This window comes from Eufriesea mexicana, unplaced genomic scaffold, assembly GCF_001483705.2.
Source record: "Eufriesea mexicana isolate 0111107269 unplaced genomic scaffold, ASM148370v2 scaffold3615, whole genome shotgun sequence".
NCBI lineage: Eukaryota > Metazoa > Arthropoda > Insecta > Hymenoptera > Apidae > Eufriesea > Eufriesea mexicana.
The window spans coordinates 109,397-137,394 of NW_016911641.1; the positions used below are offsets into that span (position 1 = coordinate 109,397).

Genomic DNA, 27,998 nt, shown 5'->3' on the forward strand with positions numbered 1-27,998 from the left:
GTATTATATCGTGCAAGGTTCATATCTTAATCCTTTTTTGTCCTTATCTTCTGTGGTGTTTTGGATTTTGGAGCTTTATATTTTGATTTTTTGTCTGCTTTTTATGGTGCTTTATTATTAATAATTATTATAATGATTATATATGTAGGGTTGTTTTTCTAGGGATTGTATTGCACCATGCATGGGTCATATTTTGACTTCTGTGGTGTTTCGGATTTGGGAGCTTTGTATTTTGATTTTTTTTGTATTTGTCTTTTGTGGTGTTTTATTATTAATAATTATTATAATGATTATATATGTAGAGTTGCTTTTTTCTAGGGATTGTATTATACCATGCACGGGTCATTTTTTACTTTCTTCTTCTTTTTGACTTCTGTAGTGTTTTGAATTCGGGAGCCTTATATTTTGATTCTTTACCTTTGTTTTTTGTGGTGTTTTATTATTAATAATTATTATAATGATTAGGTTGTTTTTTTTTTGTAAGAGTTATATTGTATCAGGGAAGGTTTTGTATTCGATTTGGGAGCTTTATACTTTGATTTTGTTTTCTTGTCTATGTTTTTTACGGCATTTTATTATGAATAATTATTATAATTATTATATATAAGTTGTTCTTTCATTTTCTGTCTGATTTTTGTCTCTTGTGCCATTTTATTATTATCTAATAATCATTATAATAATTGTACTTAGGGTTGTTGGTTATTAGGGTTATATTTTATTTACGATTTGGCAGGTTTATATTTTGATTTTCTTTTTTTTGTATTTTATTGTGTTTTATTATTAGTAATTATTATAATAATTATATATCGTATGTTTATATATTATGTATTTCGATACATTGATTGGACGTGATGAATAGTATAGTGCTTTGAAATAGTTATATTGTTTCATGTAAAATATTGATTTTCATCTTTTTATTTGTCTTTCATGGTGTTTTATTATATATAATTGTCATAACGGTTGTACAGAGGATATATGTATTAAATAATCAAACTACTTCGACCCTAGAATAACCATTAACCAAACCAAATTCATGACGTCTCTACATAATTAATATAATCAACATCGATCAACCCACACACGTCATCATTTTAGAAATTAATCACCTCTATCTCATTATTACTTCATTCTTTAATTACCTCGAACATCGATTGACAAATACTCGAATTTCTCTCAACTAAAACATAATTAACCACATTTTCGAATCTTTTTTTTTAATAATTTTAGTGCCACAATGTTTGATTAATACTTTGCCTTTTGCGTTTAAAATAAATTTCCATTCTCCGTTTCGTGTTAATCGAGTTAATCAATTCGGCGAACGAGCGACTGAAATAAAGACAAAATGGCGCAGCAGAGACAAAGAAACCTCACGCAACAAATACCCAAGTGTTCGTTTATCTTGGAAACGGGAGAAAAAATCCAAAGGAACTTCAAACGAATTCCTCATTTCAACTAAACCAAGTCCACTCGTCCCAGAATTAATTGCCATCGATTTCCTTTAACACCGAACCCTCCTCAAATTAATATTCCACCCTTGATCGATCACTATTGCAATTACGGGTATAACAGAATTATCTCAGGTGTTTTACACGATAAATTTAGTATAACTCATTATGCTTTTAATATGCTTTTTGGTTATCCATGATTGCACTCGATAATCCGATTATACGTAGAATTACTTGAATATACGGGGTGTCCAGTTGTAATCGAAAAATGAGAGTTATTAATAAATTATTCAGTGAATAGAAAAAATGATTCAGATAGAAAGTAATTGGTTTCGTGGATGACATAAGATGGTGCAATTATGCTTTCTGTAAGTGGACACGTATAGATTTGTAAAGAAATAAATAGCGAACTAATTGACCAGGGTTCTTGTATGATTATACTTCGATTAATTATGAAAATATATTTTTTCCTTTGTTACATCGTTAAATTTTATTGAAGAAAATAAGAATAAATGAACAGTTTTTAACGTAATGCAAAAATACATGGTACATTTTTTTTAACAAATATATTACGAAAGATAACAGGAAAAGTTATGCTCTGAGTTCAGGTATAACCTGAGAAATGGTGAATTTACATGAAAACATAAATTGGAAATGCCAAGTGACATTTTCTCGAAAATCGAACACTTTGTATGATAAGAGAAGTATACGAAAATGTAAACGAAAGATCGATAATGGACAGGAAGTTTAAGGCTGATTTCTATGTCTTATACCCAAGGGGATCAACTGCAGAAGACAGAAGAATCGAAGACACTAGAAAGATCCACTTTCTGCTTTTACAATAACCCTTTGGAATAAAATGAAATCCAGGATATCAAGCAGCCAAAGGAATCACTTAATTTTAAGGCAGATTTCTATGCAATGCTTAGAAATATTAACTATGAAATGCAATAGAAACAAAAGCCTAGAGAGATCGATCTTCTGTCTCAACGATCAGAATTTGTAATAAAATAAGGTTCACAATCCTTAAGAATCAAGGAAATTACAAATTTAAGGCGAGTTTCTATGTTAAACCGAAGCAGTATGACGGTAGAAAACAAAAGAATCGTGGAAACTAGAAAGACTACCCCAATAATCACACTTTGGGGTAAAATAAAATCCACGATTCTTAAGAAATAAGTAAAATCACAGACTTAAGGCTGGTTTCTATGTCCTGCTCAAGGAGTGTAACTCTAGAAAACAGGAGAATCATGAGAATTAGAAAGACTGCCCCAATAATCACACTTTGGAAGAAAATAAAATCCAAGATTCTTAAGAAAAAAGCAAACCTCAGAATTAAGGCTGGTTTCTATGCCCTACCCAAGGAGTACGACTATAGAAAACAAAAGAATCGTGGAAACTAGAAAAACTGCCTTCATAACCACACTTTGAAACCAGATAAAATCCAGGATCCTCGAGTGAAGAAGATTACAGAAAGTTTAAGGCAAGTTTCTATGTACCACTCTCAGAGAGACTAACTATGACATGCGAAGAAAATCACGGTAGATTTAAGGCAAGTTTCTATGCTCTACTCACAGTGCCCATCTACTAAATATAAGAAAAAAAAAAAAAATTTGTTTTAAATTGGTTTTTTGTCTAAACAAACATACTCTGTATTAACCTAAAACCCAAGACCCTGCAGAGTCAAGGAAATCACGGGAGACTCTAACCTCCTCACAGATATCGTATCATTCGTTATATTTCTTTTTAAATCAAATCACAGAAAGTTTAAGGCAAGTTTCTATGTACCACTCACGGAATCCAACTATGACAAACGAAGAAAATTACGACAGATTTAAGGTAAGTTTCTATGCTCTACTCACAGAGCCCATCTAACTAAATACAAAAAAAATTTTTTAAATTGGTTCTTTGTCTAAACAAACATACTCTGTATTAACCTAAAACCCAAAATCCTGCAGAGTCAAGGAAATCACGGGAGACTCTAACCTCCTCACAGATATCGTATCGTTCGTTATATTTCTTTTTAAATAAGTCGCAGGATCTCATGCAATGGGGACTGACGTTAAGAAGGAAGAGGGAGCCACCAACGAAGAAAATACGCTCGTTTAAGCTCGCCGGCTGTCCTGACGGAATAGAAAAATTCCTCCCTCCTTCTCGAAGGAGCCTCCAGTCGGTTCGTGACGCGAATTCATTAAATTTCGCGGCGTACACACGCGGTTGGAATACGGAATCGCGAGTGGAATACGCGTTCCCGAGGAATAATATAATTCGCGTTGTGGCATTATAATCACGCGATACCTTGTCTAAGAGTACCATCTTCTAACTTGGTCTCGAGGATTATTTCCTTGCCTGAGAATCATATTGGGGAAGCCTTAATAGATTGGTGAATATTTTAATTTTGGATTTATCGAAATTTCCAAATAATTTTTGTAATTGAAATTCTGCAAAGGATTTTTGATTTTTCATTCGGACACTTCGTCATGAAATTATGAAAAAAATTGTATTTTGAAAAATATTGATATTTTTTATTAACTTTTTATTTGGAAGTATGAATTTGGTATCGAAGAAAACTCTGGTTGGTGAATATTTTAATTTTGGATTTATCGAGATTTCCAAACAATTTTTGTAATTGGAATTTTGCAAAGGATTTTTGATTTTTCATTCGGGCATTTCGTTATGAAATTATGAAAAAATTCTGTTTCGAAAAATATTGACATTTTTCATTATCTTTTTGCTTGGAAGTATGAATTTGGTATCGAAAGTGCAATTATGCTTTCTGTAAGTGGACACGTATAGATTTGTAAAGAAATAAATAGCGAACTAATTGACCAGGGTTCTTGTATGATTATACTTCGATTAATTATGAAAATATATTTTTTCCTTTGTTACATCGTTAAATTTTATTGAAGAAAATAAGAATAAATGAACAGTTTTTAACGTAATGCAAAAATACATGGTACATTTTTTTTAACAAATATATTACGAAAGATAACAGGAAAAGTTATGCTCTGAGTTCAGGTATAACCTGAGAAATGGTGAATTTACATGAAAACATAAATTGGAAATGCCAAGTGACATTTTCTCGAAAATCGAACACTTTGTATGATAAGAGAAGTATACGAAAATGTAAACGAAAGATCGATAATGGACAGGAAGTTTAAGGCTGATTTCTATGTCTTATACCCAAGGGGATCAACTGCAGAAGACAGAAGAATCGAAGACACTAGAAAGATCCACTTTCTGCTTTTACAATAACCCTTTGGAATAAAATGAAATCCAGGATATCAAGCAGCCAAAGGAATCACTTAATTTTAAGGCAGATTTCTATGCAATGCTTAGAAATATTAACTATGAAATGCAATAGAAACAAAAGCCTAGAGAGATCGATCTTCTGTCTCAACGATCAGAATTTGTAATAAAATAAGGTTCACAATCCTTAAGAATCAAGGAAATTACAAATTTAAGGCGAGTTTCTATGTTAAACCGAAGCAGTATGACGGTAGAAAACAAAAGAATCGTGGAAACTAGAAAGACTACCCCAATAATCACACTTTGGGGTAAAATAAAATCCACGATTCTTAAGAAATAAGTAAAATCACAGACTTAAGGCTGGTTTCTATGTCCTGCTCAAGGAGTGTAACTCTAGAAAACAGGAGAATCATGAGAATTAGAAAGACTGCCCCAATAATCACACTTTGGAAGAAAATAAAATCCAAGATTCTTAAGAAAAAAGCAAACCTCAGAATTAAGGCTGGTTTCTATGCCCTACCCAAGGAGTACGACTATAGAAAACAAAAGAATCGTGGAAACTAGAAAAACTGCCTTCATAACCACACTTTGAAACCAGATAAAATCCAGGATCCTCGAGTGAAGAAGATTACAGAAAGTTTAAGGCAAGTTTCTATGTACCACTCTCAGAGAGACTAACTATGACATGCGAAGAAAATCACGGTAGATTTAAGGCAAGTTTCTATGCTCTACTCACAGTGCCCATCTACTAAATATAAGAAAAAAAAAAAAAATTTGTTTTAAATTGGTTTTTTGTCTAAACAAACATACTCTGTATTAACCTAAAACCCAAGACCCTGCAGAGTCAAGGAAATCACGGGAGACTCTAACCTCCTCACAGATATCGTATCATTCGTTATATTTCTTTTTAAATCAAATCACAGAAAGTTTAAGGCAAGTTTCTATGTACCACTCACGGAATCCAACTATGACAAACGAAGAAAATTACGACAGATTTAAGGTAAGTTTCTATGCTCTACTCACAGAGCCCATCTAACTAAATACAAAAAAAATTTTTTAAATTGGTTCTTTGTCTAAACAAACATACTCTGTATTAACCTAAAACCCAAAATCCTGCAGAGTCAAGGAAATCACGGGAGACTCTAACCTCCTCACAGATATCGTATCGTTCGTTATATTTCTTTTTAAATAAGTCGCATGATCTCATGCAATGGGGACTGACGTTAAGAAGGAAGAGGGAGCCACCAACGAAGAAAATACGCTCGTTTAAGCTCGCCGGCTGTCCTGACGGAATAGAAAAATTCCTCCCTCCTTCTCGAAGGAGCCTCCAGTCGGTTCGTGACGCGAATTCATTAAATTTCGCGGCGTACACACGCGGTTGGAATACGGAATCGCGAGTGGAATACGCGTTCCCGAGGAATAATATAATTCGCGTTGTGGCATTATAATCACGCGATACCTTGTCTAAGAGTACCATCTTCTAACTTGGTCTCGAGGATTATTTCCTTGCCTGAGAATCATATTGGGGAAGCCTTAATAGATTGGTGAATATTTTAATTTTGGATTTATCGAAATTTCCAAATAATTTTTGTAATTGAAATTCTGCAAAGGATTTTTGATTTTTCATTCGGACACTTCGTCATGAAATTATGAAAAAAATTGTATTTTGAAAAATATTGATATTTTTTATTAACTTTTTATTTGGAAGTATGAATTTGGTATCGAAGAAAACTCTGGTTGGTGAATATTTTAATTTTGGATTTATCGAGATTTCCAAACAATTTTTGTAATTGGAATTTTGCAAAGGATTTTTGATTTTTCATTCGGGCATTTCGTTATGAAATTATGAAAAAATTCTGTTTCGAAAAATATTGACATTTTTCATTATCTTTTTGCTTGGAAGTATGAATTTGGTATCGAAGAAAGCTCTGGTTGGTGAATATTTTAATTTTGGATTTATCGAAATTTCCAAATAATTTTTGTAATTGAAATTCTGCAAAGGATTTTTGATTTTTCATTCGGACACTTCGTCATGAAATTATGAAAAAAATTGTATTTTGAAAAATATTGATATTTTTTATTAACTTTTTATTTGGAAGTATGAATTTGGTATCGAAGAAAACTCTGGTTGGTGAATATTTTAATTTTGGATTTATCGAGATTTCCAAACAATTTTTGTAATTGGAATTTTGCAAAGGATTTTTGATTTTTCATTCGGGCATTTCGTTATGAAATTATGAAAAAATTGTGTTTCGAAAAATATTGATATTTTTCATTATCTTTTTATTTGGAAGTATGAATTTGGTATCGAAGAAAGCTCTGGTTGGTGAATATTTTAATTTTGGATTTATTGTAATTTTGAGACAATTTTTGTAATTAAAATTGCAAAGAATCTTTTTTCTTTTTTTTAGATTTGAGTACGTCGTTATCAAATCGTGAAGAAAGTATTTCGAAAAATATTAATTTTTTCCATTAACTTTTTGCTTGGGAGTACTATCTTAGTATTAGAGAACGCTGTGATTACTGAATATTTCAATTTTGAGACAATTTTTGTAATTAAAATTTTCCTTTTATATATTCGAGAATTTCATTGTAAAATAATAGAGAAATATTGCTTTTCAAAAATTTCAAATATTTATTCCTTTTTCATTAATTTTCTGCTTAGAAACATCATTTGGTGTTGGGAAAAACTTCGAAACGTATGAATTCATAATTTTGACATAATGACTGACAATGAGAATCGTTTCTAGACTGTGAAGAATTAATTCAATATTTATTCAAAGACTGAAGAAAAATTTCTTCATTACCAACTGATTTCGAACAACGCGTTATTTCTAAGCTCTAAAAAGATGGAAAATATAGCCGAACCATAATAGCAAGTAAAATTGCTCTCGCAAGTCTCGAATAATCGCGAGCAATTTCGTTCTCTTCCTCGGTATTGGTTTTCGATAAGCTCAACCCCGATAGAAACAATCGTGCGAATAAACACAAACGGTGCAGAACGAGTTAGAAAACTCTTTGAAATCGACAATGGCTCGTTTGCATAGACGCGTTTCACGGGTTTCCAGAAGAGCCGGTCGTGGAAGCTTTTGTAAGACGTTCTCAAAAGATTCGTCGGTTCCTTTTACCCCATTTTTCCCCTCTAATTCTCCGCTGAAAAGCGACGAGTCTCAAAGCACAGTCACGAGGTGTTCCCTTTTCCCGCGAGGAAAGTCGCGGTTCTATCTCTGTGTCAAGTATCCGAACTCTCCTTTCGCGAAGAACCTTCTGGCTGTGTGCCAGCTTCCTTGCCTATCTTCCAAATATGTAGGTATCATACTCGCGACTATCGGTTGATAGATCATCTCTATTTCGGGATTCTCTAATTCTGATCGAATGTTTCGTTGCGTTAGTCTTTTCATAGGTGGATGGATGTTTTATTGTTATTTATTTAGACTTATGACGAATTTAGACTATTTATTTAGGGCCTAGAGTCATAGGTATCAGTTGATAGACCATCTCTATTTCGAGATTCTCAAATTCTGATCGAGTGTTTCGTTGTGTTAGACGTTTGATAGGTGGATGGATGTTTTACTGTTATTTGGTTAGGCCTATGACGAATTAAGGCTATCTAGTTAGGGTGTAGTCATAGGTATCAGTTGATAGAACACCTCCATTTGGAGATTATATAGTTCTAATCGAATGTTTCAGTGTGTCAGTCTTTTGATAGGTGGATGCATGTTTCATTGTTGATTTGGTTAGGCCTATGACGAATTAAGGCTATCTAGTTAGGGTGTAGTCATAGGTATCAGTTGATAGATCATCTCTATTTCCAGATTCTCAAATTCTGATCGAGTGTTTCGTTGTGTTAGACGTTTGATAGATGGATGGATGTTTTACTGTTATTTGGTTAGGCCTATGACGAATTAAGGCTATCTAATTAGGGTGTAGTCATAGGTATCACTTGATAGAACACCTCCACTTGGAGATTCTTTAGTTCTAATCGAATGTTTCAGTGTGTCAGTCTATTGATAGGTGGATGCATGTATCATTGTTGATTTGGTTAGGCCTATGACGAATTAAGGCTATCTAGTTAGGGTGTAGTCATAGGTATCAGTTGATTGATCATCTCCATTTGGAGATTCTGATCGAATGTTTCAGTGTGCTAGTCTTTTGATATGGGTGGATGGATGTTGTATTGTTGATTTGGTTAGGCCTATGACGAATTAAGGCTATCTAGTTAGGGTGTAGTCATAGGTATCAGTTGATTGATCATCTCCATTTGGAGATTCTGATCGAATGTTTCAGTGTGCTAGTCTTTTGATATGGGTGGATGGATGTTGTATTGTTGATTTGGTTAGGCCTATGACGAATTAAGGCTATCTAGTTAGGGTGTAGTCATAGGTATCAGTTGATTGATCATCTCCATTTGGAGATTCTGATCGAATGTTTCAGTGTGCTAGTCTTTTGATATGGGTGGATGGATGTTGTATTGTTGATTTGGTTAGGCCTATGACGAATTAAGGCTATCTAGTTAGGGTGTAGTCATAGGTATCAGTTGATTGATCATCTCCATTTGGAGATTCTGATCGAATGTTTCAGTGTGCTAGTCTTTTGATATGGGTGGATGGATGTTGTATTGTTGATTTGGTTAGGCCTATGACGAATTAAGGCTATCTAGTTAGGGTGTAGTCATAGGTATCAGTTGATTGATCATCTCCATTTGGAGATTCTGATCGAATGTTTCAGTGTGCTAGTCTTTTGATATGGGTGGATGGATGTTGTATTGTTGATTTGGTTAGGCTTATCACGAATTTAGGCTATCTAGTTAGGCTATCTAGTTAGGCTATCTAGTGTAGTCATAGGTATCAGTTGATTGATCATCTCCATTTGGAGATTCTGATCGAATGTTTCAGTGTGTTAGTCTTTTGGGAGGCATATGGATGTTTCATTCTTGATTTGGTTAGGTTTATGACGAATTCAGGCTATCTAATTAGGATGTAGACATAGATATTAGTTGATACACTATCTGCATTTGGAGATCTTTTAATCCTCATCAATTGTTTGAGTGTGTCAGTTTTTTTACAGTTATAGTGGACAGATGCTTCATTGCTAGCTTAGATAAGCCTAAGTGGAACTTAGGCTACATCCTATTAGGTAATTGTAGATATCAGTCATTAGACGATTGTCATTTGAAGATTCTTTAATCCTGGTTCAATATTCTAGTATATTAGTCTTTTGCTAAGTATGGTGGATGCTTCACTGTCAGCTTAGGTAGGTTTAAAGTTAAATTAGGCTACATACTTATGAGGTAGTCGTAGATATCAGTCATTAGACGATTGTCATTTGAAGATTTTTTAATTCTAGTTGAATATTCCAGTATATTAGTCTTTTGGTAGGTATGGTGGATGCTTCATTGTCAGCTTAGGTAGATCCAAAGTTAAATTAGGCTACATACTTATGAGGTAGTCGTAAACATCAATTAATAGACCATCTTCATTTGGAGATCCTTTAATTCTAATCGAATGTTTCAGTGTATTAGTCCTTTGACAGGTATGACGAATGAATGCTTCATTGTTAGCTTAGGTAGGTCTAAGGCGAACTTAGGCTACCTACTTATTGGGTAGTCATAGATATCAGTCGACAAGCGATTCTCATTTGAATATTTCAGTCTGTTCTTCTTTTGGTAGTTGATATTTTGATAGTTGGATGGGTGCTTCGTTGTTAGCTTGGATAGGCCTAAAATGAACTTAGGCTACCTACCTATTAGGTAACCATAGATATTAATCGACAGATAATTGTCAATTGAAGATTCTTTAATCCTGGTTGAATTATTCTTTTATTGTGTGATATTCTTTTGGATAGTTATGGTTGTATAAGTGACTCATGCTTCATGCTTGGATAGATTTAAGAAAAATTTAGGCTACCTAAGAGTCGATTAACAATGTTCGACATATGCCAACGACCACTGGTGCCATCTTTCGACAATACTCAGAACATGTCGACGATTCTGATTGATGTAGAGACTATATTACAGTTTTTACCCGTTTCTTATTAAATATATTAAAAGAGTATACTTTGATTATTTTCGAATAATCGAATATCGATTATGATATCTGTTATTTGTTCGTATACCAGCAGTGAACGTATAATGATCGATGAAGCATAATACAGGTAATTTTGTGCTTTAATTCACCGTTGAAATCGATTCTTATTGAGTTAGTGTAGTGGAGAATGATGTAATCAGGATTTGGAAAGTAGTAAAAGAAGGAAGTATCATTATGTGATTATTATATACCTAATTAAATTTATAAAATGTGCACCTGTAATTCTTACATTTAATTTAACAAACATTTAACAGAAAACCAAGACACATTCCAATATAAACTAGAACATCGAAATATTAAAATAATATTAGAATATTTCAGACAAATATACACCATATTAAATTCCTAAAAACAAAATAAAGCTGAAATAAAATTGACGTAAATCAATATGGTAAAATTGAAGTTAAAATAAAATATTAAAATGGAATATCAAAATATTAAAAAAAAACATTATAATATTCTAAATTAATACACCTCATACCAGACTAAAAAAATAAAATAAAATAAATACAAAGGAAAAATGAAAAATTAAAATGAAATATATCTGATTTCAAAATCAAAAGAAAATTCTTTCAAAGAATACAGCAAGCTCTCAAAGCTTTAGACTAAAATAAAAATAAAAGACTAAAAAGGAATATCAAAATATTTAAAACGACAATATTTCAAATTTGTAATACACCTCATACCAAATTTCAAATATAAAATGAAATAAACAAAGAAAAAATGAAATACATCGCATTCCAAAACCAAAAGAAAATTCTTTCCACAAATACAGTAAGCTCTCAAAGCTTTAGACTAAAATAAAAATAAAACACTAATAAGGAATACCAAAATATTAAAAAAAAAACATTATAATATTCCAAATTAATACACCTCATACCAGATTAAAAAAATAAAATAAAATAAATACAAAGGAAAAATGAAAAATTAAAATGAAATATATCTCATTCCAAAACCAAAAGAAAATTTTTTCAAGGAATACAGTAAGCTCTCAAAGCTTTAGACTAAAATAAAAATAAAACACTAAAAAGGAATATTAAAATATTTAAAAAAGAACATTATAATATTCCAAATTAATACACCTCATACCAGATTCCAAAAATAAAATAAAATAAATACAAAGTCAAAATGAAAATTAAAATGAAATACATCTTATTTCAAAACCGAAAGAAAATTTTTTCAAGGAATATAGTAAGTTCGCAAAGCTTTAGCTTCAGCTCCAATTTTTTACCACACCATACAATCAAATCCAACTTATTCGTATTGGACTTCGACCCGAAGCCCTTCGCAGGAATAATTCCAGCTTCCAAGCAAACGCGTGGTAACGAGACACGGTGTCTAATTTCTCGCGACAATGGCAAGAGTCTGTACGCGGGAATCAGCGAATTCCCGTGTCGTTCCGCGTAGCCAAGCAAGCTGCGTCCCGGTAATCCCGTGGACGCTTGGCGACGGTTCAAATGCGTTGCTGGATCAGCGATACGCTATGGAACCGTGAGCCAAAGCTCCATCGCTCGAATCGACGCGATTCGTCACGCTCAGCTAATCCCGCGCGCGACGTTTCGAATTTTCTCACTCGACCCTGGATTTTTCGTCCGTACCACGGGGTAATTCGTTTGATATACGGTACCCGAGGAAATGGCACCGTGCTTTATGATATTCCGTGTTCCTTTAGACTAATACGACCGAGGCAAGCTTTATACGCGTGACTGTACAGGGTAGACTATTTTTTAGCAATGGAGAAGATTTGTGAATGGTTAGGTGGCTTTTTAAGTAGGTTTCGGTAGTTTAAGCGAAAATCGGCGTGGAAACGTGATCGAAAATTTGGAAATTTGAATATTCTAAGTTCGGAAATTTGCAAATTTGAATATTCGAGGTTTGTAAATTGGAAAATAGGAATTCTGAATATTTGGAAGGTCGGAAATTGGGAGATGTGGAAACTTGGAATTTTGGGAATTTGGAAATACGGAAATGTGGGAGTTTTAAAATTTGGAAGTTTTAAAATTTGAAAATATAGAGCTTTGTAAATTTGGAAATGTGGAAATTTGAAAATTTGGAAGTTTGGAAAAATGGAACATGGAAATTTCAAAATATGAAAATTTGAAAACTTGGAAATTTGGAAATATAAAGCTTTGAAAATTTGGCAATATAGAGCTTTGTGAATTTGGAAATATGGAAACTTGAAAACTTGGAAATTCGGAAAAATGGAACTTGGAAATTTCAAAGTATGAAAATTTGGAAACTTAAAAGTTCGATAGCTTGAAAATTTGGAAATATAAAACTGTGGAAATTTGGGAATTTGGAAATATGGAGCTTTGTAAATTTGGAAATATGAGAATTTGAATATTTAAAATTTGAAAATATGAAAATAAAATTTGGAAGTTTGGAAATTTGCAAAAATAAAGCTTTGTAAATTTGAAAATATGCAAATTTGGAAACACAGAACTTCGAAAACTTATAATTTCTTTCAGTTTGAAAATTCAGAAATATGAAACTTCAAAAATTAGAATTTTAAAAAATTAAAAAATTTTAAAACACGGACGTTTCCAAACTCGAAAATTCGTAAATTTGGAAATACGCATTCAAACATGGAAAACACGAACATAACCGTAATCACAACTAGAGAAAAGAAGAAATAATAATACTTACAACAATATTAACAATAATCACAATTATCAAAATTAATACTAACACTACTAAACAATAACACCAATAACCATACCCACCAATAATCTATAACCAACCATCACCAACAACCCTACTCAACCTCCACTAACACCTATCTTCTCCCCACAACGAGCCTCACAACCACGGAAAAACCCAGAACGCCGAACCCGCGCGTTTCCAGACTCGTGAGGGATTAAATCGGAAACAATTGGGGCGAAAACCGGTGGAGGTTGTTCCCGTCCCACCCACAGGAACCGAGAATTCGATAAAACGGCTGGAAAAGGTTAGAGGTGAGTCGCAGTTAAGGCCGAGTCTGCGACGTTGCATAGCCTGGATTTATGGCACTGCCTCGCGATCTTCGTGGATCCAGGATCTATACACCGGGGTCATAGGTGGTGGCTTTCACGGTGACGATCGTGGACATACGGTAAATTGAATTCGACGTCGCGTGAAAGATGACCTGTCCCTGGGCAGACGCGTCCCAGAGTAGCCTGGAGATCATTAAGGCGATCATGATCGAGCGTGCATGAGCGGATGAGATTTTCAAGAGGGAAGAGGACGAGGACGAGTGGTTAGAGGGGTGGCGAAGGTAATGAGCTTCGGGAATAGAGTGATACGTGATGAAGTTTATGATTATACAGGGACGAGTGTGTGATTTTCACAGTCCAGAGGATTGTTTGGGTATTCTCGTGGATTTGGGTGCTTCGGTGGCTGAGATTTCGGGAAGAATTCGTGGATGTTGTATTATTTATTTATTTATTGAAACTTACGTGCAAAGCTCTTTATTAATAAAGCGATATGAAATATGTACACAGAAAATAGGAAAAGCTATACAGCAGACAATAAAAGGTACAATGACATACACTAAGTTGCATAGGAAAAATAAAATTAACACACTGAGCGCCGGCCTCATTTGCTTGTTTAAGAACAATGAGTAGCTAAAGAAAATATTTCAAACTTATACATTTTCTTAAAATACTATATTTTGATCGCATACTCGTCATTCTGTGGACATTTCGCTATTACTAGAATCATCGGAATCGCTCGAATATTGTAATGGAACAGCTCTTGATATTCTCCTTGGACCCAAATCGCTATCACTGTCCTCGACTTGTGTGTCAGAATCTTCCGAATGTATCGAATAATCTGATAGAGGGTGAGCAATATATTCGTTAAAAGCTTCGCTCGTATTATATGGGTAAAAAGTTACAGAATAATAAGACTTATTATATTGTTCAACGAAAAGCGTAAACCTACGAAAGAGGTACTAACTAAGGAACACACTGCTTGAGAGTGATTCTTGCTTTGATTGTTTCTGAACCATCGTATACGTTTTATTTTCGGAGTGTAACAAATGCGGATTGTCGTAAACGTGACAAGCGAATGCAAATTGACGTGTAAGCCATCCATACAAGCAAAAAAGATCCTCATCATCGTGAGGGCGAGAGTCAAGTGACAAACTTAGAAACTCGCATTATCGCGGGGCCAGCGCTCAAGCGACAGACCCAGAAACCCGCGTTTTCACGGGACCGGCGCTCAATGTGTTGATATACCTACTTTAGAAATTCACAGGCCCACCTCAGACCTTAGTTTTTTACATAGTATTATTAATGGTAAGGTTAACTGTCCAGAGCTGCTAGCCCTATTAAATTTTAACATTCCCACAAGATATACTAGAAATCCATTGCTCTTTATGACCTCCGTTTACAGTCATTCACCACCTGATTCTATAACTAGAATCTGCAACTTGGCAAACCGTTTCTTTACCAAAGTTAACTTTTTTCTAATAATATTGTCAATTAAAAATTGTCAAGTAGGGATGGATTGGAAGGAATAGCTGTTTTGTTATCTGACGGAGTTGATGCAGTTGGGCTTCAATTTAGCAGAAAACGGTGATGTCGGAGATTATTTGATTTTTGCTAGGATAGTGAGGGTATTTTAAACGTTTTAGGGTGGTTTCAGCTGAATTTTTCAGGATACCTAAATTTTGCGGTGAAGTTTATATAACGAAGTTGGAGAAGATTGCTGGGATGATGAGGTTTCGTGAAGAATTGCTTTTCGAAGTTCATGTTGCAGATTACTTGATTTTTGTTAGGATAGTGAAGGTATTTCAGACGTTTTAGGATGGTTTCAGCTGAATTTTTCAGGATACCTAAATTTTGTAGTGAAGCTTGTATAACGAAGTGGGAGAAGATTGCTTGGATGATGAGGTTTCGTGAAGAATTGCTTTGTGAAGTTGATGTTGCAGATTATTTGCTTTTTGTTAGCATAGTGAAGCTGTTTTACATGTTTTAGAATGTTTTCAGCTGAATTTTTCATGAAACCTAAATTTCGTGGCAATGTTTTCATAGTGAAATTGGAGAGAATTATTTGGCTCGTGAAATTTTTGTAAAATATTCCTTTTTGTATTCAATATTGGAAATTATTTGATTTTTATCAAAATAGCGAGGGTCTCTTAAATATAAGATATTTTTATTTTGGAAGATGATGAAATTTTGGGAATAATGCGAATTGGAAAAAGACTTGTCTGAATTTTGTGAAAATATTGCAATTCTTTAAATATAGAATATTTTTCGCTGAAAAGTATTATTTGATTGCTATATATTATTAATAACAAATAGCTTTTTAGCATTGAAATTGGAGAAAGTTATGCAATTTTTTTTACGAAACACTGATATTTTTATAATATGATTTTTTTGACTCAAATAGAAAATGATTAATGAGGATCTCTGAAGACAATTCTTTTGTTATTCAAATTCCTTGCTTACTTCAGATATCATAGACTATAGATTAAAAAAAAAAGTAGTTTATAGCATTGGATCTAAATATAGATTTAGAATTGAAGAGACTTACTCAATTTTTTTTTTTTTTATGAAACACTGATATTTTTATAATATGATTTTTTTCACTCCAACAGTAAATGATTAATGACAATTTCTCTGAAGACAATTTTTTTTCTTATTAAAATTGACTGTAAATTTTTCCTTTTTTCGAAACTGAAATAATGGGATTATTTATTTTTATCTATATGTATTATTTATTTTTAACTAAACTGTTTTATTTTTAATTATTTTTGAGACAGATATTGTATGTTTTATAGTGTTACTATACTTATATTGTTCTGTTTTAATAAATGAATTCCTCCTAGAAAAATGATATTAATATAACATTCGCAGTATCTCGAACTGTTTCAAAAAATATTAATTTTTCCCCATTAATTTGCCACTCGAAAGAACTTTCCAGGCTCGTTACCCGAAATCCGGAATCCTCATTTTTCCCGTTCTCAGCTGCAAATCTGTGCGCCCCAAATCCACGACTTTCAAAGGGGCAAGACAGAAATTAGTTTTTAACAGTTCCGGGAAACCGATGCGGCCGGATACAGGCTTCGTGGCCGAGAGAAAACTTTTCATCGTTTCCAAACTTCCATTCATCGCAAATTTCATTCTGAATATACCATTACAAACCCTTCCCCCAAAAAATTTCGCTCCCGAAAAACCGACATTGGCTCAAAAACGAAGTTAAAACTAAGCTTCTCAAAACAAGTTTAAATAGCACAAACAATTTTCTTATAGAAATTGCACAACTCCTTGAAACTTTCTTCTTTTATTATAAAATTCGCGATATGAATACTATTATGAGCTACATTTTTAATATACAATTGGATTATAATAAAAACAGAGTTTTTAAAATTAAATCAGACACTGTAACATATTTTTAAAAATTTTTAACACTAAATTTGCCATGGTCAAATTATTGGTGATTGAAGACAAAATAAAGCTGTAGAAAAATGGAATAACGAGTGATATTGAAAAATTAATTAGGTATATGGAAACCACGATAACGAATGATTATGACAATAACGTTGGAGTACGGAATTTTTAATGATAGTTAAAAATAATATTAAAAATATTGATAAAATGTAGACCATGTTAGGTTCAGTGTTAAGTCACCACTGAAAGTGTTAAATGGAATTAAAAATTTGTACAGTAAAAATAAAAAAATATATTTCAATCTGCTGTAAAAGCATAAATGATTATTGAGTCCCCGATCGTGATCTTTGAGGCAGTGCATAGAGTCTGTTCGGTGTAATACTGAAATCTGCGATTACCACGGACCATATCCTCCGCTATTCAATCAAACATAATAGCAGGGGCAACGTAAAAGGAAATAAATCTGTCGAGCTTGTAAGCTGCTTATAAAGACGAACGTTCCGTGGAAACTGTTCGTACGAGCTCCCCTGTCGAAACAGCAAGGAGAAAAAGTATCGCTTGTCCCCACTTTCGCGCCATTTTTCTTCGTCACGAATTAAACTACGTGACACAGCTTTTCTTCGATTTAAATTGCACGGGATCCGGTAGCCAAACCAATTTTGAAAAATTTTCCTTCGAATAAAAATCGTGGATCAAATATTTTTCTATTTAGGAAAAAGAGAAGCTTCGAATTTTTAATAAATTATACTTCGTTATTATTTTGTATGTAAATAGCTTTTTTAGATTTTTCTTAGATCTTTGTAAATCTTTTTAAAGAAAATAATAGTATAATAGTAATAATAAATAGTAAGTAATAGATAAGTAATAATAATAGTAACAGTATTTACTATACTCTTGTTAATACTATTAATATTATTTATTTAGTACTGATATTATTATACTATTACTAGTACTATTAATATTATATTATTATATTAGTAATAGTAATAGTAGCAGATAAATAATAGTACTAGAAAGATATAAAATAATAGTAATAGATAAATAACAGTAACAGTAACAGTGCTTACTATACTATTGTTAACACTATTAATATTATTTATCTAGTACTGATGTTATTATACTATTACATTAGTGATAGTACTAGAAAGATATAAAATAATAGTAAACTATAGTAGTATATTTATATTGCGCTCATATGCACACTCTATTAAGAATTATAGTTCTATATATTTAAAATAATATTCAGTATAATACTGTGCTATAACAATAATAATAATATTTAATATAATTACTATACTATACTACTAATATTTACATATAATATTACATATAGTAGCACACTAATAATAAATTAACGTAGTACATTATTAATATATTAGAAATAGTACTTACTCCTATACGTTTAAAATAATAATTCTAAAATTACAAAATAACACAAAGACAGTAATTTCTCGTTTACAACGCACCATCAAGCGAAAAATGTTTACAAATTATACAACACAGTTCAGAAATTACAACACGCCAATTTACCCGTCCCACGAAGCGAGTACGTCGAGAATGATCGTCGATCAGCCTCGAGAGGGAGCCAATGCATTCGGTATCGAGGGTCTCTGACAAGATGGCGGCTGTGGATGACGGCCAATAGCCGGTAGACGCTCGATCTCCACTGGAACTTCGACATCTTCACGAATTACGCGCTAATTAAATTGGAACGCGGCCAAGAATATCGTGGAAGCATCGAGTACGGTCAGTCGCGTGCCCGTGGAATATCCAGATTAAATATCGCCATTTCCAACATGGGATATTCGCAAAGAAACGTGCTCTCAGCGGTCCCTGCTGGCGGCCCGTTGACTTCTGAATTATTAAAACCGATCCTGAACCGTGGAATTCACGGGAACCCCGGTCATCTCGCGATAGTCATGCTCCGAGAAAGGTTGGAGTATTTTAGGTTAGGGTGATCGTTCGAAGAATGACGGAAAACCACTAGAAAGCAAACAGAGAGTGGGGGACTTAATCAAGCAAGAGCTTTCGTTTGCTTTACGTCTAAGCCTGATAAATATCTCATGAATATTTTCCACAGTGGATATGCGGCAATGATAATGCGGATTAAAATGTGCATGCACGCGAGGAAGGTTAGAAATTATATATATATATACGTCTACAGATTAACGTCTATATTTAGGTTTGTAAAATTATCTCTAATGGTATCTAATAGTAGGATCTTTGAGGTTAATAGTATTGGGAAAGGATATACCGATTACAGAATTCATTTATTTATTTATTTGTCAGAAATTATTGTAATACCATAGAAGAAACTGATGTTGGAAAGATAGAACATTAATTTTTTACAAGAATTTGTATCTTTTAGAGGTTTTTAATAGCCTAAGTAGCTTCGAATTATGCGAATAAGTCACGCGATTGTGTGATTTTCTCACGCTCTCTATACCCCATTAGGTTAGCAACGATTAAAGCTAACCTTGTTTTCAAGTATCCATTTATGCAATGTCAATATCAGCGATGTTTTTCAAATAAATACCTCGGCATAGAAGATTCCAAGCAGAAGAAGTTAATACAAATCCAGCAAAGAAAATTGGATTGATTTACAGTGCCAAAAAAGATTTAGTTAAATAAAAAAGGTTAGGTTTTATTAACAACACAAATCTCTCAAAAACATTTAAAATATTGAAAAAAAAGGAAAACTATTTAATCAACACTCAAACCTAACCTCTAAAGAAACTTAACCTCATATCACAACTCTATCAAAACAATCAGGAATACTCATCGATACAGATTCAACAGAATCAATAAAATCACTGGATACGTCGCTCATATCTATTCGAGTTCCAAGGTAAATTGGAAAAGAATCTAAAAATCTCGTCGAAAAGAATGATAGCACGTGTTTCAATTGACGGCGAGACGTATTGGGTCCTTTCGGCATGAACCGCAGATAGCGTGATCGCACTGCGTGGGACTCGGTCGTATATTCCCCTAGAGGAACGCTCGCAGCGCCGCGTGGCCGGCGGCGCAAGCTCGCGGCTCGAACCGCTCGTCCGGTTTCCCCGCGGACTCGATCGGAATTCGATGCATTCGCGCAACAACGGGGGCATTCACACCGGCGCGCGAGACTTTGATGGATGCAAAAGCAAACAGGCGCGCAGCGTCCATCGTTACTTCCGTGTTTCCGTACGTGTGCACAGAGGGAAAGGCGGCGGCTTCCTTTTTGGAGAGGTGCACTGAACTCCGTTTAAAATACGCTTCTGGCATTGTTCTCTCCGACCAAGTGCTGGCCCGTCCAGTGGAACGGGTCAAAGGCTAGACGCGATGTTTATCGGGATGGACTGGCACTGTCCAACCGACTTGGCTCTATTCTGACGGGTCCCGGTGCTTATTTCCTTCTTTTTTTCCCTTTCTCTCGTTTTTCTCCTCTCTTCTTGCGGGCTCGTTTCTTTCGGTGCTTCGCCTAGGGATTTTTTTTTTTTTTAAAGGTTTTTAGGTAGTCACTGTGGAAGCAATTTTTGTCGACGTCGCTTGCAGGATTTTGGAGTGGAGTTAGGATAATTGTTTATGATATAGTTGTAATAATTTAATTATATTTTTTATCTTTTTTTCTCTTTTCTCCTCTCTTCTTGTGGGCTTGGTTCTTTTGGTGTTTCGCCTAGGGACTTTTGTTTTACGGATTTCGGGTAGTCACTGTGGAAACAATTTTTGTCGAGGTTGCTTGGAGGACTTTGAAGTGGAGTTGGCATAATTGTTTATGATATTGTTGTAGTAATTTAGTTATAATTTTTGGGGGGGGGGGTGTATTAGTAATAAGAGTATCTCTCTTTTTCACATTTCTTTCCTCTCTTCTTGTGGGCTCGTTTCTTTCGGTGTTTTATCTAGGGACTTTTTTCGGTTTTTAGATAGTCACTATGGAAGTAATTCTTATCGAGGTTGCTTGGGGACTTTGAAGTGAAATTGGGATAATTAGTTATGACATAATTATTGCAATTTAGTAACAATTTTTTTTGTGAATTAGTGATAAGAGTTTCTGTGTTTATTTCATTTGTTTTTCTCTCTTTCTTTCGTCTTTTCTCCTCTTTTCTTTCGGTGCTTCATCTAGGGATTTTTGTTCCCCGGCTTTTAGATAGTCACTGTGAGAAGCAATTTTTGTCGACGTTGTTTGGAGGACTTTGAAGCGGAGTTGCGATAATTGTTTATGATAAAGTTGTTATAATTCAGTTACATTTTTTTTTTCTTTTTTTGTGAACCAGTAATACATACGAATGATGAAGGGCTTTTACAAAGTTTTAGAACTACTGTACGTGGTACTTTGATTTGTTATTTTATGTTTGAAGAGCAGGTTTATTTTATAGCATGTTTTTCTTTTAGTTTTCTAATGGAATGAATTTAACGAAGTTCCTATATCTTAGACGAAATATATTTATCTTGGTGAGAAATTGCAAACTCGAAAATTCTATCAACACGGAAACGAACATCGATGCAATTTTACTTGAACTTTGTCGAGATAAGAAAGTTATTGTCATAAATTCCGATCAGAAGGTACTTTGCGAAATAACGTCAAAGCTTGGTAGCTTCTTCCCTAACTTTCCTGCCACATTCGAGAATTTCTTCTGATAAACTACCTATTTTCTAAGAAATAATAATAATAATTCACAAACTTGTTATAATTTTTGTAAAACTCGAATTTTTCAGAAAAAAAAGAAATGAATTTTCTTGAAGATTTAAATTCCTCAGAAAATCAAATTTTTACTTAAAATGCCTCTATTATTAATTTCTAAATTTTCGCATAGATTAAAAACATTATTCATGCTTACATTTAAATTTGTAATAAAAGTTTCTCTTTAATATTTATTTTTTTGAATAAAAATTTAATTAATATTAAAAAGTTTCTTAATTTTATTTTTAAATAATTTCTTAACTTCCTTAATTTCTGATCTCTTAAATTCTTCTAATAAGAAATAAATAAATTTAGTCTATCTATACTCATACATCTTAAATGATACAGAAACCATTACATTCGCAAATAAATATTAAATATCAAATCACATAAATAAATTTAATTATACAAATAGTCATATTATCACTACATAAATAAATTATCACTTAAATAAATAAACCAATAAAATGTATTGTTTGATATATAGTTAATTTTTGCAAAATATAATTGGACACATAAAATGTCAATCTAGTCTCTTCATTTGTAAATATATCCATTATTCACAGTATCTGTATCAGTTTTGAAGTTTTCTTGCAAACGTTGGACAAGGTCTTCACAGACTTCGTTATTTCAGATTCCTTATCACACTGATTAACACACAAGAATAAACACTTGTTATCCACCAGAATACGAATACGAAAACACTTATGACAAATTATACTTCGATTCTATTTCTAAACCAGATTCATTCAGAAGCTAATGCATATAAGTACATATGCATATATTTACAAGATTAAAGGTAATCTAGTTTTCCAGGAATAAAATTCCTTAATGAACAAGATACATCGCAGTTATCATCGTCTCGTTCGATTTATAGCTTCTTAAGTGTCCAAATAACTATAATATAATCTATTATCAGCGAAACCTTCTTTGACTAACCATCACTACTAGCATAAGTGATTCATTAATTTGCGGATAATGTTAATTTATTATTGACACGTTCCTCGTCCGCTGACGACCATGCATTTATATGAGTTCCTGGAAAAATCTCGCAACCATGTAAAAAAGTACTAAATATTGATTCAGAGAAATTGAAACGTTCACGAATTTTGGTATATTAAATTTTTGCTACCTTTTTTCATATAGAACTATACAGATATCACGTGGAATAGTAATTTAATATCAATTTATTAACCTAACAGTGATAATTTTATTTACTAAATTATTATGACATTATGACCAATTTTAAATTAAACGAAAAATTATATCACAGTAGTTTCCATTAATATAAACAAAATTTTGAAAAATTAGGAGAAGAAAAAGGTAACACTCTTATAGAAATAATTCAGTAAACAATTCTCTTCTAAAAAGCTAAAGAAGAAATTAAGAATGATAAATTTTAGAAAATAACAAGTAGAAATTCATTCTAAATATAAAAAAGCAAGCATCGATTAAATACTTTTCACTATTCCCAATTTTAACTCGAAAATACGTTGGAAGTCAAGCCAGGTGCACAATTCCTTGCACCAAAATCGAATTACCGAGTCGAAACGAAAAGAAGCCGCACACGGTAACACCTATTCCCTGCTTTTCACTCCCTATCCCTTTTCCCTTCTCTAATATTCCGCGAACGGTCATCCCATATCCTCGAATGGAAATCCTTTAATATCGTGGGATTGAGGACGGGGCTTAAGCCCTGCCTGGCCGACTAGGCCGAATAACCGTGAAAGCAGCCGATCCGCGCACGTGGCGCCCCCGCGCCACGATGGCGGCACTTATCCGCCGATGAGCGAGACTTTTCATTAAAAAAAGGGCCTACCGTGGCTGTTAAGCGTGGGGAAATTCAACATCACCGCGATGGGTTGCTCGTAAAACTTCGTAAATCCTCGTTGAAGGTTTTATTTGCTTTAGGAGAGCGTGGAACGACGAAAGAAGATGAATTCTGTGAACGCGTTTTTGGTTATACGCTAGTCCGCTATGTAACACGTGCGTGTTCAACGTGACGTAAAAATTGCGAGCGTTCGTGCGACGGATTAGGTTAGGTTATACCATTATACCAATATACCACTGCTCGATGTATCAGGCGATATATTCCATTCCCATGGACTAGTGACACGTTTTATTATAAGGAATTCTTTCGTATAAACGATTCTGAAAGATATTATTGCAGGAAATGACGCACTGCTGGAACTGATATAGAGAGGTTAGGTATCGAAACGTTATGCATAACTCGAACGAGTACTATGCAGATGAATTCTGCAAACGTGTTTTCGGTAAACTTATCCGAATATCCAAGGCGACGTGAAAATTCGTGCGGAATTTGCGTGACACGGTATGTAAAATCATGCATTATATTCCCACATATACTTAGCGGTGTGTTTTGCCACAGGAAATACTTTCATGGCAAGGTTCCTAAGAAATATTATTATAGGAAATGACGTGTTGCTGGGATTCGCGCAGAGAGGTTATGAGTCAAAACGTTACAAATCTCGAGGTCGGATAAGCACTAATGGAGATGAATTTTAGGTTATGTGGCAGAATTTCGTGCAGCACGTGTTCATATAACGTGTCATAAGAATGATAACAGTGTTTGTAGAATATAATGTACACTGTCACGCAGTGTAATATTTTATTACAAGAAATACATTTACATTAGCGTTTCTAGAAATTATTATTACACGAAATGGTGGAAATTACAAAGTGAGGTTATGAACCAAAATACGAAGAATTTCGTGTCGAATATTTTCTGTTTCCAATTACTCAAAATGTACATACGACATACGACGTATATACGATATATAAGGTGTCATAAAAATGATGACAGTGTTTGTAGAATATAATATACACTGTCACACAGTGTAATATTTTATTACAAGAAATACATTTACACTAGCGTTTCTAGAAAATATTATTACACGAAATGGTGGAAGTTATAAAGTGAGGTTATGAACCAAAATACGAAGAATATTTCCTGTTTCTAATTACTCAAAATGTACATACGACATACGACGTATATACGATATATAACGTGTCATAAAAATGGTGACAGTGTTTGTAGAATATAATATACACTGTCACACAGTGTAATATTTTATTACAAGAAATACATTTACACTAGCGTTTCTAGAAAATATTATTACACGAAATGGTGGAAGTTACAAAGTGAGGTTATGAACCAAAATATGAAGAACATTTCCTGTTTCCAATTACTCAAAATATACATACGACTTATTTTGCTGAATCAATATTAACTTTTCTCAAAATTATACACACGTATGTACTTTCATCGCACTATTTAGATCACTAATTATATATACTATATTTAAATACGCATTACAGGTCAATTACAATTTTAACATCGGGACTCTTCCTTTATAATACAGGTTCAGTCACGCGTTATTAAAATCGAAAAAGTTCCAAAAGTTGAGAAAATAAAATAAAATATTCGAAAATGTTTGGTCCGATGGAACATCAGTAGAGGTTAGGTTTCGAGACCCAACGAAATATCTCTCGTCGAGGGGCCTGGTCGTCTTGGCAGCGTTAAAAGGGCAGAGAAGAGGACGGGAAATGCTTTTAGAAAGTTTCATCGGTCGGACCGGGCTTCGATTTCGGGAAGAAAAAAGTTTTCTTCGTCGTCTATCCGGCTGAAGCCGCGGCGCTGAGAAGTTCGGCCAGGCTTCGCTCGTTCCAAGCCGCGCTGCGCGTAATTAACCTAGATTCTTAATTAGTGTACGCAACATCGTGACCCCGTGGATTTTTCGAGCGACTCGTTTCAAGCCTGAAACCCCGCGTAAGCTTCGCGGTGACTGTACGTGTGTGTGTGTATTTGTACGTGCATATATGTAAGCACGTGTAAGAATACAGAGTGTATGTGTATGTATATATGTATATGTATGTAACTGTATGAAATGTACATATATGCACGTGAGTACACGTGTGCGTATATACACGCGTGTATATTTGTACTTGTGTTTGTACGTGCGTGTACATATACGTGTGCGTGTGTGTGTGTGCACATGTGTGAGTATGTTTAACGCGTTCATCTTGTCAAAGAACGCATAATTACTCGGAAATTGAGCCACTCTGAAGAGCGGAAATTCGTGATCTCTCTTTGATATCGTAAAAGGGTTGGAAAAAAAACAAAATGGAGTCCCGTCAGGGCAGAATATTTCAATTTTTTTTTGGTAGACAGACGGTTTCGAAGAAGGGAGAGCGTTGACATAGTAAACCTTTTCACTTTTTGATAGTCCTTTTTTAATCCGGTGATCTAATTAATTTAAATACCGTTTTCCTTGGGGTAGTCCTCGTTCATTTTTCGTTTATATTCCAGCACTGGGGGGTACAGCACGAAGAACGTTTAATTAAGGAATTTAGTATGACTGTAAAAATAAATCATTTCATTCGCTGGATTTGGGACTATTGATCATTCGAAATCTGGGTTATTTTATTTTATTAGTCTGACTATATATTGATTATATATAATATTATCATATAATTATTGCAGACCATTATTACTTCATTATTAAATTAAATTAAAAATTATTATTATTATTATATATAATATATAATTATTGCAAAATAATATTATAATTTAATAATTATGTTAATAATAGTCTTCTAATATTATTATCTATGAAATAACATTATTCAAATATTAACAAATATAGTATATGTATATGTGTACAAAATCACCAGAATTTTGCACTAATTTCTATGGTACATACGAACTGGATCGAACACTCTGGTGATCGCTAAGCACTGGTTTTAATTACCGCCAATTAAACGTGGTTAATTAGTAGCAAGTATCGACGACTTCTCGCTAATATCAATATTACACTATCGTTTATATCAACGGTATTCATTCCCGAATGGAACCAGGTACACGCGAAAAATTCACCCCTAATGAAGCCTCGATTGAAAGTTAAAACACGATGGAATATACCAGGGGGTGGAATGTAATTAGTTTATTGAAGTGTTGAAAAGCAGTTTCAGTTCAGATCAAAGCAATTCTGGGCGTTATTCAAAACCTCGCGAAAATCGACAAAGATCGAGAGGTCAATAATTCATCGATCGATTAATTAAAATTATTCGCTTTGTCACGATAAGATGATTATTTCTGTTTAATAACACGATTTTCTCCCAATTTTCATGACACTTTTAGTCATCTTCGAATCTCCTCACAATTCGTTACTTTAATTAACACAATTATTTTAGCGTTAATATTATTAGAATATTTTTCGAAACAGTTAGGAAATTTTTATAACGCCATTTAATACACTATATACTCGTTCAATTTTATTTTGATTTCTCTTTGGTATATATAACATCACCTTCGCTATGTGTCCAATTAAAATACTTCTGCTGTTGCAACAGTGGTATTGAAACTTGGGTTTCACCGAAACCCAGAGAAATTCACTGAATTTCTCGAACACCATTTTCGCACCAAAACTATCTCAAAAATTTCATCTGAAATTCACTCCGATAACTAACATTCCGAATATTACGTATGATCGAAAAATATGAAAAATACGTAAACTGCGAAAATTTTCTTATATGTAATTTAAAAAAGAATATATATTTTCGAAAGAAATATTAAAAATTATGGAACGAGTTATTATTTCATCACGTAGAGGACTATGGATTTGAACAAATTTCGTTGGCCTAAGTTTCAACATGGCGACGGTAATTCTCCACGAAAAAGCAAACCATACTCGATTTCTTTTAATCTCTGTTTCTCCCTTCGCGAATCTTCAATTGCAGCGAGATTGCATTCTCATGGCAACGGGAGAAAAATTATGAAAGATTATAGAAGATTCGAGGAGAAAATCGGATACACCCTGGCAGAATTCCATTTTTAGTTGGAAACGAGTGAGTTGTTTCTACCCTCGTGGATTAATTTTCTGGTTTCGAATGCGTTTCTGGTGGGTTACGAGGTTGTTGCTACGATTACCAGCTCTCGTAGGGGAAGCTTGTTTATTTCTATTTCCATAGTTTGACAAATTGGATAATTGGTACGAGAAGAAATTTAGCTCGGTGTTTAATTCCCTTTTTCGAAATCGTCGATTCGTTTTTCATATCAAACGTGTTTTTCATTGCTCATGCGAGATTATTATCAGGATTTATCCTGCGATGGTTATATATAAATTTCTAGAATTTTTTCTCTTCTTGTTTCTCTTCAATCCTT

The 27,998-nt window shown here is 33.6% G+C and overlaps 1 protein-coding gene across 1 annotated transcript in view; it reads right to left on the reverse strand.

The window, feature by feature from the left end:
* The window catches only part of LOC108551029 (Kinesin heavy chain 73), a 263,124-nt gene that overhangs the window by 73,622 nt on the left and 161,504 nt on the right, over positions 1-27,998 (reverse strand). The gene's annotated exons all lie outside the window — the stretch shown is intronic.